A 12,971-nucleotide genomic window follows, 5' to 3' on the forward strand; every position below is an offset into this window, starting at 1 on the left:
TATACTCTTTGCTGACAGCAGGGTTACAGAGGTCAGGCTTTACCTTGTTCAAGTTAAGGGGTCGCATCTGATTGAGTTCGTCACACTGAGTGGGACATCAGTCTTTTATAACTGTTATGACAGCTCCTCTTCTTTAGTTGGTAAGAACTGCCAGGCATCAATCCTCAGGACTCCCAAACAAGTGTGTGTGTGTTTCACTGTACCATGGCTCTTTTCTATTCAGCTTTCACTTTGAAGATCTGAGAGTGTGTGTGCGAGAGAACACTAGTAATATGCTCAGTACATTGCATAAAAACAGTAATGTACATATGTATTTTTTGCCTTGTTTTCCAATTAAAAAATATCAAAACATCCCTAAAACTAATAGATTTTATCAACATGTCTCATTATAGCTTTTAATATTTCATTCGAGATGGCCAAATCATCAAGATATTGTATGATTTGTCTTTTATTCCCATAGAGATTAACCAATCAACAAACAGAATGTAACCCGCACAAGAAGAGACAGTCACAATGTATAGTCAAACTGCGTTTATTGCAGGCAAACCAAAAGTACAAATAGGGCAAATCCAGAAGAGAGTGGTCGAGGAGAGCGTAAGGTCGAAGCCGGGGAATCAGGATATGGCAACGGGGCAAAACTACAAAAGAGTGGTCGAGGAAAGCGTAAGGTCGAAGCCGGGGATGTCAGACTAGCAGAACGGGTAAACAAGCGAGTTGAATAGACAGGGGAGCTAGGGGAACACTAGAGCTGGCAAAGCGAAGGGGTAAACTAAACAATAACCAACAAGAGTGAAACGAAAGGGTTGTGATATATATAGGGGAGAAAACGAGCGGTGCAGGTGAAACGAATAACCAGGTGATTGGGACGAGTACAGGTGAAACTAATACTCTGGTGATTGGGAGCGTGCATGAGAGCCAGAGGGGGGTGATTGGGAGTGAGCGTGTGAGCTCGGGGAGCGAGCCTGTGAGCTCGATGAAGCGGGGAGAACTAGAGGAGCGGGGTTCGTTACAGTACTCCCCCCTCTGCTACGGACGGCTCTGGATGGCCGCGCTCGGTTGCGAGGAGCGCGACCTCTGGGAAGCGGTGCGGGAGGATCGGGATTTTGGCGATGGTAGTCTAGCTTGAGAGCCTGGTCCAGGACATCTCTCAATCGTACCCACGACTGTTCCTCAGGTCCGTAGCCCTCCCAGTCGACCAGATACTGCAACTCGCCACCCCGACGTCGGGAGTCTAGCAAGGCCCGGACCATATTGGCGGGTTGACCACCGACATCGAGTGGTGGAGGGGGTGTTTGGGCTGCCGTGGGCGGGAACATGGGGCTATAGAACACGGGCTTCAAAAGGGAAACATGAAACTCAGGACAAATTTTGTAGCGGGGTGGCAAAAGTAATTGGTAAGTGACTGGGTTAATACGTTTAATAATTTTAAAAGGGCCGACATACACTCACCTAAAGGATTATTAGGAACACCTGTTCAATTTCTCATTAATGCAATTATCTAATCAACCAATCACATGGCAGTTGCTTCAATGCATTTAGGGGTGTGGTCCTGGTCAAGACAATCTCCTGAACTCTAAACTGAATGTCAGAATGGGAAAGAAAGGTGATTTAAGCAATTTTGAGTGTGGCATGGTTGTTGGTGCCAGACGGGCCGTTCTGAGTATTTCACAATCTGCTCAGTTACTGGAATTTTCACGCACAACCATTTCTAGGGTTTACAAAGAATGGTGTGAAAAGGGAAAAACATCGAGTATGCAGCAGTCCTGTGGGCGAAAATGCCTTGTTGATGCTAGAGGTCAGAGGAGAATCGGGCTGACTGATTCAAGCTAATAGAAGAGCAACTTTGCCTGAAATAACCACTCGTTACAACCGAGGTATGCAGCAAAGCATTTGTGAAGCCACAACACGCACAACCTTGAGGCGGATGGGCTACAACAGCAGAAGACCCCACCGGGTACCACTCATCTCCACTACAAATAGGAAAAAGAGGCTACAATTTGCAAAAGCTCACCAAAATTGGACAGTTGAAGACTGGAAAAATGTTGCCTGGTCTGATGAGTCTCGATTTCTGTTGAGACATTCAGATGGTAGAGTCAGAATTTGGCGTAAACAGAATGAGAACATGGATCCATCATGCCTTGTTACCACTGTGCAGGCTGGTGGTGGTGGTTTAATGGTGTGGGGGATGTTTTCTTGGCACACTTTAGGCCCCTTAGTGCCAATTGGGCATCGTTTAAATGCCACGGCCTACCTGAGCATTGTTTCTGACCATGTCCATCCCTTTATGGCCACCATGTACCCATCCTCTGATGGCTACTTCCAGCAGGATAATGCACCATGTCACAAAGCTCGAATCATTTCAAATTGGTTTCTTGAACATGACAATGAGTTCACTGTACTAAAATGGCCCCCACAGTCACCAGATCTCAACCCAATAGAGCATCTTTGGGATGTGGTGGAACGGGAGCTTCATGCCCTGGATGTGCATCCCACAAATCTCCATCAACTGCAAGATGCTATCCTATCAATATGGGCCAACATTTCTAAAGAATGCTTTCAGCACCTTGTTGAATCAATGCCACGTAGAATTAAGGCAGTTCTGAAGGCGAAAGGGGGTCAAACACAGTATTAGTATGGTGTTCCTAATAATCCTTTAGGTGAGTGTACTTGGGGCTTAGCTTCTTACACGGGAGACGGAGGCGGATGTCTCGGGTCGAGAGCCAAACCCTTTGGCCCGGATGGAACAGGGGTGCAGGACGGCGTCGGCGGTCTGCCTTAGCCTTCTGGGTCTGGGTGGAGCTTTGAATCCGGTCATGGGTGGCTCTCCAGACCTGGGCACATCTTCGGGCCCAGGCATCCACCGCCGGAACGTCACTGGGATCCGCTTCCCACGGGAAAAGGTGTGGTTGGTAGCCCAGGACGCACGGGAAAGGGGTAAGACCAGTAGAAGAGCTGACCAGGCTGTTCTGGGCGTATTCGGCCCAGGGGAGATAGGTGTGACAGCTGCCTTGGGTCTGGGCGCAGTAGGCTCGCAGGTACCTGCCAATCTCCTGGTTGAGACGCTCGGTCTGGCCATTGGTCTGGGGGTGGTATCCCGAGGAGAAGTTGAGTTGGATACCCAGTCTGTCACTGAAGGCCCGCCAGAAGCGAGACATGAACTGGGTACCCCGATCCGAAGTGATCTCCTCGGGAATACCGAAGTTTCGGAAGATGTGGGTGATCATGTGGTCGGCCAGTTGTGTCATTTTGGGTAACCCGGGTAGGGGAATCAGGCGGCACATTTTGGAGAAACGGTCTATTACCACAAGGATCTCGATCCGGCCGTTGGAGGGGGGCAAGTCGGTAATAAAGTCCATGGCGATGTGGGACCATGGTCGGTCAGGGATAGGTAACGGTTGGAGGAGTCCTGCGAAAGGTGACGAGGTGTTTTGGACTGGGCACAGACCGGACACGAGAGGACGTAGTCGTGGACGTCGTCCTTGAGCGAGGGCCACCAAAATCTCCTAGAAAGGAGCTCGGTAGTACGGGTAATCCCCGGGTGGCCAGAACAGAGGGAAGTGTGAACCCACTGCATGAGCTGGGGGCGAATAATGGTGGGTACATACATCCTGTTGGGGGGCGTTTGAGGAGGCGCGGGCTCGTCGCCTTGAGCCTGCAGGATGGCCTCCGTCAGTTCCCACCTAATGGGTGCGACGACGCACGACGTGGGGAGGATTGTCTCCGACCCCGGGGGTTCTGAGCCATGGTCGAAGAGACGAGAGAGGGTGTCAGCCTTGATGTTCTGGGAGCCCGGGCGAAAAGTGACAGAAAAGTTAAAGCGGGTAAAGAACATCGCCCTCCTGGCCTGTCGAGGGTTCAACCTCTTGGCTGAGCGGAGGTACTCCAGGTTCTTATGGTCGGTGAAAACGACGAAAGGGAACCTAGAGCCCTCCAACCAGTGATGCCACTCCTCCAGGGCTAGCTTGATGGCCAGCAGCTCTCTATTCCCAACGTCGTAGTTCTGTTCGGGGGAGGACAGTTTATGGGAATAGAAAGCGCAAGGGTATAGCTTGGCGGGAGTCCCGTGTGGTTGGGAGAGTACAGCTCCCACCCCCACCTCTGAGGCATCTACCTCTACCACGAACGGCAGAGTGGGGTCGGGTTGTTGGAGAACTGGGGAGGTTGTAAAGGCCTCCTTTAGGGCCTGGAAGGCCTGCTGGGCGGGTGTGTTCCAAGTGAGGAACTTCGGGTTGCCTCGGGTCAGGGACGTGAGGGGTGCGGCGATCTTGCCGAAGTTTCTAATAAAACGCCGGTAGTAGTTGGTGAAACCCAGGAATCGTTGGAGTTCTTTCAGCGTGCTGGGCACGGGCCAGGACAGGACTGCGGCAACCTTGTCGGTCTCCATCTCCATAGTTCCAGCAGATAAGACGTAGCCCAAGAAGGAGACAGAGGGGCGGTGAAAGGCACACTTCTCTGCCTTCACGAACAGGTCGTGTTCTCGCAGTCTCTGTAACACTCTCGAGACGTGAACGGTGTGTTCAGAGAGTGTGGAGGAGTAAATTAAAAGGTTGTCGATGTAGACGACAAGGAAGAGGTCTAGCATGTCCCGGAAGACGTCGTTCATGAATGACTGGAACACCGAGGGGGAGTTGGCAAGGCCGTACGGCATCACCAAGTACTCGTAGTGCCCCCTGGTGGTGATGAACGCAGTCTTCCACTCGTCTCCCTTGCGGATGCGTACAAGGTTGTACACGCTCCTGAGGTCGAGCTTAGTAAAGATCTTAGCCTTACTGACCTGCTCGAGGGACGGTTGGATGAGAGGCAGGGGGTAGGCGAACTTCACCGTAGCCTTATTTAGGGCCCGGTAATCGATGCAGGGGCGAAGCCCACCGTCCTTCTTGCCCACGAAAAAGAAGCCGGACGCCACCGGGGAGGTGGACGGCCGAATGATGCCTAGCCTGAGCGCCTCGTCGATGTAGTCCTCCATGGCTTTGGTTTCGGGTAGCGTTAAGGGGTACACTCGGCTCTTAGGGAGTGGGGACCCCGGAAGGAGATCGATGGTGCAGTCCACACTGCGATGTGGGGGGAGACTAACCTGGGTCTTCTCGAACACATCAGCGTAGGAGGAGTACTCAGGAGGGATGGAGACAGGAGACTTCACTTCGGGGCTCTCTACGGAGGTGGAGGACACCGGAAGGGAAATACAATGTGACAAACAGTGGTCGGTCCAGCGCAACAGCTCCCCCGTGCACCAGGAAATGTGGGGGTCATGAAGCACTAACCAGGGGTGGCCTAAAACCACAGGGTCTCTAGGTGAGTGCACTATAAAAAACTGGATGAGCTCCGTGTGAAACAAGCCCACCTGGAGGGACAATGGCATGTTCCGGAAGGAAATGAGACCCGATCCGAGGGGTGCCCCATCTAGAGAGTTAATTCTGAGAGGTGGCACGACCGGGATGGATAGTTTCTGGACCAAGCCATCGTCTAAAAAATTTCCCGCTGCCCCGGAATCCACTAGGGCTGGGGTAGAAAAAGAGACATTGTTAAAACTCAACATTACTGGGAGGCAGACTTGTTTCTGGGTAACGTTGAGAAAGACAGACGTTCTCACCTGGCTTTTGGAGAGGGAACGCCGGGGACCGGCTGGGCATGAGTCAATTCGGTGACCCGGGGTGCCACAGTATAGGCAGAGGCTCTGTGTCAACCGTCTAGCTCGTTCTGCCTGGGTTAGTGGAGCGCGACCAAGTTGCATGGGTTCGGATTTGGAAGAGCACTCGGGAGAAACGAGTTTAGGCGAGTTGAGACCCGTTGCAGGCCCTTGGACGACAGAGGGGCTCCGACAAGCACGGTCGCGAAGCAGGTTATCCACTGTGATGGAGAGCTGAATATAGTTCTCCAGTGACAGCGATTCTCCTCGACATGCCAATTCCATTTGGAGCTGGTCATTCAAACCCAGGCGGTATACAGTCAACAAAGCGGGGTCGCTCCACCCGCTACCCGATGCAAGGGTGCGGAAATCAAGTGCGTAGGCAGCGGCTGTGCGTGACGCCTGTTTCAAAAACACGAGGCGGCTGCCTACATCCCTACCAGCTGCCGGGTGATTAAAAACCACGGCAATCTGGTGACAAAACTGATCATATGACGTCAAAAGGGGGCTCTCGGCAGTCCACAATGCAGTGGCCCATTGCCGTGCCTTACCCGAGAGCAGTGAGATTAAAAAATGTACTCTCTCACTGTCAGTGCTTAAAAGGGGGTGATACGTCATATAAACAGTACATTGCATTGAAAAACCCTGACAAGCTTCCGACAAACCGTCAAACCGCTCGGGGGGTTGAAAGCTCGCGGCGCTGGGAAATGCGGTGGGAACATCAACGGGTACAGGGACAGACACAGGTAGAACAGGTTGAAACTGATCGGAAATGGTACGTACCGTTTGCAGTATTTCCTGTATTTGCTGTCCCTGAGCCTTGAGTGCTTGGTCGTGTTTCCCAACCGTAGATCCTTGGGCAGAAAGCGCCGTGCAAATCCGCTCTAGCGAGCTGCGGAGATCCTCAATGGATTCCATTGTGACTGTCTTCTGTAAAGTTTGGTTATTCTGTAACCCGCACAAGAAGAGACAGTCACAATGTATAGTCAAACTGCGTTTATTGCAGGCAAAGCAAAAGTACAAATAGGGCAAATCCAGAAGAGGGTGGTCGAGGGGAGCGTAAGGTCGAAGCTGGGGAATCAGGTTATGACAACGGGGCAAAACTACAAAAGAGTGGTCGAGGAAAGCGTAAGGTCGAAGCCGGGGAAGTCAGAATAGCAGAACGGGTAAACAAGCGAGTTGAATAGACAGGGGAGCTAGGGGAACACTAGAGCTGGCAAAGCTAAGGGGTAAACTAAACAATAACCAACAAGAGTGAAACGAAAGGGTTGTGATATATATAGGGGAGAAAACGAGCGGTGCAGGTGAAACGAATAACCAGGTGATTGGGACGAGTACAGGTGAAACTAATACTCTGGTGATTGGGAGCGTGCATGAGAGCCAGAGGGGGGTGATTGGGAGTGAGCGTGGGAGCTCGGGGAGCGAGCCTGTGAGCTCGATGAAGCGGGGAGAACTAGAGGAGCAGGGTTCGTTACACAGAATTTAAAATCGATACAAACCAATATTTTATTTCTTCCAGGGAATACAAAAGTTATTTTCCTATTCAAATAATGGATTTGGGGTTTGGGTAAGGGGTTACACTTTATGGTAAGGTTTATGTTAGGGGTTAAATTTATGAACAATCATTATAACATTGTTTGTTGGTTCGTACATTTTTCACACTGGGATTAAAATTTTTAAAACAAATTTACAATTTATGATTTTGCTATCTTGTACCAATTTTTAGTATGACTTGTCAAGAGACATAGCTGGATTTAATTAAGAAGCAAAATTGTGTAAGGTAAAACGATTTCTTTCGAGACAACACATCTTGAATTAGGATTATTTGTCTTACACTATAAGAAAATAGTTGTTTAAGTATTTTTGAAACAATAAACTACTTACATTTTGTTGGATTCATACTTATATTTTAGAAAAATAAAATTCAGTAGTTCAATATATTCTCTGTAAACAAGGCTATTTATTTTGCACAAGTTTGTTTCTCAAATGTTTTTATATGATATTTAGATGTACCAGTGCTTAAAAAAGAAATGAGATCTCTCCAGGAGCAAAAGAGAAAATACTGCAGTGCACTTTATAAGTGATCCTCTATGTCTCTAGATTATTTTGATCACAGTTGGAGTGGAAATTGAGGAATTGATTTCTCTCTCTGTCTCTGCTGTGAAGTTCTCCACTCTTTTCGTCCAGATAAAGTTCACACGCTATAGCCCCCCTAACCTCTACCTCCTCTGATCTGTGTAATGGAACATCTCCTTATCCTTCTGTCATTTGAGTTTCCATTTACACTCTCTCTGTCTTGCTCCTTCATCTGTCTGCTTTCACTCTGTCCTGCTGTCTTATTGTCCATCTCTCTCCTCTTATTTCACTGCTTATTCAATACCTCTCCCTCATACTCCATTCCTTTCTATCTCTCTTCTGTCATTTCCAGTTCTGTCACGTTCATTGGCTCTTGGCCGATAGAGCTCTCAGGATTTGAGATTAAGTGGCTGTCTGGCCTAATCTGAGGTGTGCAGCAAGCTATGAAGTTCAGGCTGAAGCAATGGCCAGCCTCTCGAAATGGATAAGAGGCACACAGAAGATTGGAAGTGTGGAGTGGTATTTGGCCTATAAACAGAAATGATAACCAGTGAGGACAAAAATATCTTCTGAGTGCCCCTTCATGGGTGCGATTCAGTATGTTTGCAACATTGTATTTTAACATACAGGCTCTGTTCCAAACCAAAGTGAGATGCTGTCTACTGTCTACATAGCTCTAATTGAAATAGAACCTTATAAGTAGTGGTTGACCGATATGGGTTTTTTAATGGCCAATGCCAATATCCAGAGAGCACGGTGGCCGATAGGCCGATACAATGCCGATTAATCACACAATTTAATATAGTAAATAGCATTGTGGCAGCGGGGGCGTGGTCAAGTGCCCGTCCGGGAGAGGAAAGCAGTAAGGGCGCTTACACTTGAGCTAAATTATGCCTAACACCTGTCTCTAATTCCAGTGAGCACGAGGAGAGCGGCATAAAAACAGACACAGAGCCTCCAGTGGGGGAGAGCCCCGACAAGCCAACTCAGTGCACTTGTATTATATTATATTGTATTGTGTTGCAGTGTATTGTTATAAGAAAGACGGCAATTAAAGCCTTACCTTTGGTTGAAGACTCGTTTCATGTCCTCCTTCCCGTAAGGGTCGTTACACTGGTGCCGAAACCCAGGAATTTAAAAAAAAAAAAAATAAATTCCAAGCATGGAGAAAGGTCGCTCCATAGAGTCCTCCCAGCTGGCGGAGGTCCTCCAGTCCCTCGCGACGCTACATCAAAGCCACCAGCAATCCCTGCTTGAGCTCCGGCAGGACCAAGATCGGCGCAGGTGGTGTGCGGCGTGCCGTGAATGTCAGCTGGTAAACCCACCGGCCACCCCAAAAGCGCCATTGCACCCTCTACCATTGATCGAGGTCCCCTTCGAAAGAATTGGTATGGACCTCGTCAGGCCATTAGAACGGTCAGCACGCGGACATCACTTCATGTTAGTCCTAGTGGATTACGCACAAGTGCGGGCGTAACGCCTGGGCCGGACTGTTGGAGGTGTGGGGACCCGGACCACTTCCGGGATCAATGTCCGCTGATGGAGGTGGGGACGGTGGTGCGGGTCTCCGACGTCCCGCAGGCTGCCCCCGATCGGGCTGGAGCATACCGGATTCCGGTAAGGATCGGGGGGGTATTTACCAAGCTTTGCTGGATACCGGCTGCAATCAGACCACCATCCACCAACGCTTGGTTCAGCCCGGGGCTTTGGGTTTAGCTAAACTGGTGAGGGTGAGGTGTGTGCATGGGGATGTTCACAAGTATCCCATGGTGACTTTGGCGATACAATTCAGGGGAAGAAACCATAGTGTGGAGGCAGCGGTTAGTTCCCGCCTCACTCATCCGCTAATCTTGGGTACTGATTGGCCTAATTTTAGAGACATTTTGGAGGGTATTTGCGCGGATCAGTCCTGCATAAAGACGTGTGCGGTGTGCGATGCTTTGGCAGGGGAGGCGGAGCCGGGGCCGTCCTCGGCTGCTCTGAATGATGAGGGAAGGGGCGAGGTGGCCACCCCTCCTCTCAGGGAATTCCCTGGGGGGGACTTCCCTCTAGAGCAGTCGCGGGACGAAACCCTTAAACATGCTCTTGACCAAGTGAGAGTAATCGATGGTCAACAGCTCCGGCCGGGCATCGCCATTTCATACCCGTATTTTGCCATGATTAAAGATCGGCTATATAGAGTGACGCAGGACGCTCAAACAAAGGAGGAAGTGACACAATTATTGATTCCACGGAGCCGCCGGGAAATGGTTTTCCAGGCGGCTCACTATAATCCTATGGCCGGTCACCTAGGGGAACGAAAAACACTTCTCCGTCTAATAGCCCGTTTCTATTGGCCGGGCATTGGCGGTGACGTCCGCAGGTGGTGTGCGGCGTGCCGTGAATGTCAGCTGGTAAACCCACCGGCCACCCCAAAAGCGCCATTGCACCCTCTACCATTGATCGAGGTCCCCTTCGAAAGAATTGGTATGGACCTCGTCAGGCCATTAGAACGGTCAGCACGCGGACATCACTTCGTGTTAGTCCTAGTGGATTACGCGACGCGATATCCGGAAGCAGTGCCTCTGAGCAACATCTCCGCACGTAGTGTTGCAGGGGCACTCTTCAAGATAATCTCCCGGGTGGGGATTCCGAAAGAAATCCTCACCGATCAAGGCACGACTTTCATGTCACGAACACTCCGCGAACTTTACGAGCTCTTGGGCATTAAGTCGATTCGCACTAGCGTTTACCATCCCCAGACAGATGGCCTAGTGGAACGATTTAATAAAACGCTCAAGAACATGATTCGTAAATTCGTACACGATGACGCTACAAATTGGGATAAGTGGTTAGACCCCCTGTTGTTCGCAGTACGGGAGGTCCCGCAAGCCTCCACAGGGTTCTCCCCATTTGAGCTGCTGTACAGGCGACGCCCACGCGGGGTCCTTGACGTCATCCGCGAAGCTTGGGAGGAGGGACCTTCTAATAGCAAAAATTAAATTCAGTTCGTTCTCGATCTTAGAGCAAAATTCCACACTCTGGGGCGACTAACACAGGAGAATTTGCTCCAGGCTCAAGAACGCCAACGCCGGCTGTTGCCCTATTTGTACCCTGACAGGGGTGCTCGGCTACGGGAATTTGCACTGGGAGATAAGGTACTCGTATTACTCCCGACATCGAGCTCTAAATTACTCGCCAAGTGGCAAGGACCCTGTGAGGTCACACGACGAGTAGGGGATCTCGATTATGAAGTTAAACGTACCGATAGAGGGGGCGCACGCCAAATTTATCACCTCAACCTCCTGAAATTGTGGAGAGAAGAGGCGGCCTCTGTGACGTTGGCCACGGTAGTTCCGGAGAGGGCGGAGCTCGGACCGGAGGTAAACAAAGCCCGCAATCTCAATACCCCGGTTTCTTGTGGAGACCACCTCTCACCGCGTCAACTCACAGAGGTTTCCGATTTACAAAAGGAATTTGCAGATGTGTTTTCCCCTCTACCGGGCTGTACAAACATCATACAGCACCACATCGAGACCGAGCCGGGCGTGGTGGTGCGTTGCCGCCCCTATCGTTTACCCGAACATAAAAAGAAAATAGTTCGGGAGGAATTAGATGCGATGCTTGATATGGGCGTAATAGAGGAATCCCACAGTGATTGGTCCAGCCCGGTTGTTCTTGTTCCTAAGAGTGATGGGTCTGTTCGATTCTGTGTGGATTACAGAAAAGTCAACGCGGTGTCTAAATTTGACGCGTACCCAATGCCCCGTGTTGATGAACTGCTCGATCGGTTAGGTACAGCTCGATTTTATTCGACCTTGGATCTAACAAAGGGTTATTGGCAGATCCCCTTGACACCAAAGTCCCGTGAGAAAACAGCCTTCACGACACCATTTGGATTACACCAATTTGTGACGCTTCCTTTCGGTTTGTTTGGGGCACCAGCCACGTTTCAGCGACTCATGGATCGGATCCTCAGACCTCACACCGCTTACGCCGCTGCCTATTTAGATGATATTATCATTTATAGCAATGACTGGCAGCGGCACATGCAACATCTGAGGGCCGTCCTGAGATCGCTGCGGCGGGCGGGGCTCACAGCAAACCCTAAGAAGTGCGCGATTGGGCGTGTGGAGGTACGGTATCTGGGGTTCCACTTGGGTCATGGCCAGGTGCGTCCCCAAATTGATAAGACCGCGGCAGTTGCGACTTGCCCTAGACCTAAGACCAAAAAGGGGGTGAGGCAGTTCCTGGGGCTGGCTGGCTGGCTATTATAGAAGGTTTGTGCCTAATTATTTGGACGTCACCAGCCCGCTGACTGACCTCACTAAAAAGGGGGCTCCAGATCCGGTTCAATGGTCGGAGCAGTGCCAACAGGCGTTTATGCAGATTAAAGCCGCACTTTGTGGGGGGCCGCTTCTTCATGCACCTGACTTCTCTCTCCCTTTTATTTTGCAGACGGACGCTTCAGACAGAGGGCTGGGGGCCATACTCTCACAGGTGGTGGAGGGGGAGGAGCGCCCAGTGCTGTACATTAGCCGGAAGCTCTCTTTGAGGGAGACTAAATACAGCACCGTGGAGAAGGAGTGTTTGGCCATCAAGTGGGCGGTCCTCACCCTCCGGTATTACCTGCTGGGGCGGGCTTTCACCCTCTGCTCGGATCACGCCCCACTCCAGTGGCTCCACCGCATGAAAGATACTAACGCCCGGATCACCCGTTGGTACCTGGCTCTCCAGCCCTTTAAGTTCAAGGTGGTCCACAGACCGGGGGTGCAGATGGCTGTCGCCGACTTTCTCTCCAGAAATGGGGTGGGAGTGGTAGACAGGCTGGATGGCGCCCCGGCCTGAGTCGGGCGGTGGGGGTATGTGGCAGCGGGGGCGTGGTCAAGCGCCCGTCCGGGAGAGGAAAGCGGTAAGGGCGCTTACACCTGAGCTAAATTATGCCTAACACCTGTCTCTAATTCCAGTGAGCACGAGGAGAGCGGCATAAACCGCTCTTACCTTTGGTTGAAGACTCGTTTCATGTCCTCCTTCCCGTAAGGGTCGTTACAAGCATAAACATAAAATTGCTAAAAAAATTAAATGATTAAAAAACACTTATTAAGCACTAAATTTACTAGATTTCCCACAAACCTTTAACTATTGTATTTTATATGGTAGATAGCAGTTTCTTCTGATTTCTGTTACGTCATGAAATTTTTGTAATTTATTTGCACATTAATAAATTGTTAATATATTAGGAAGAAGGAAATAGTAGTCCAGCAACCATGGATGGCATGTCCATGTTAGC

This window comes from Xyrauchen texanus, chromosome 22, assembly GCF_025860055.1.
Source record: "Xyrauchen texanus isolate HMW12.3.18 chromosome 22, RBS_HiC_50CHRs, whole genome shotgun sequence".
In the NCBI taxonomy this organism is placed as follows: Eukaryota; Metazoa; Chordata; class Actinopteri; order Cypriniformes; family Catostomidae; genus Xyrauchen; species Xyrauchen texanus.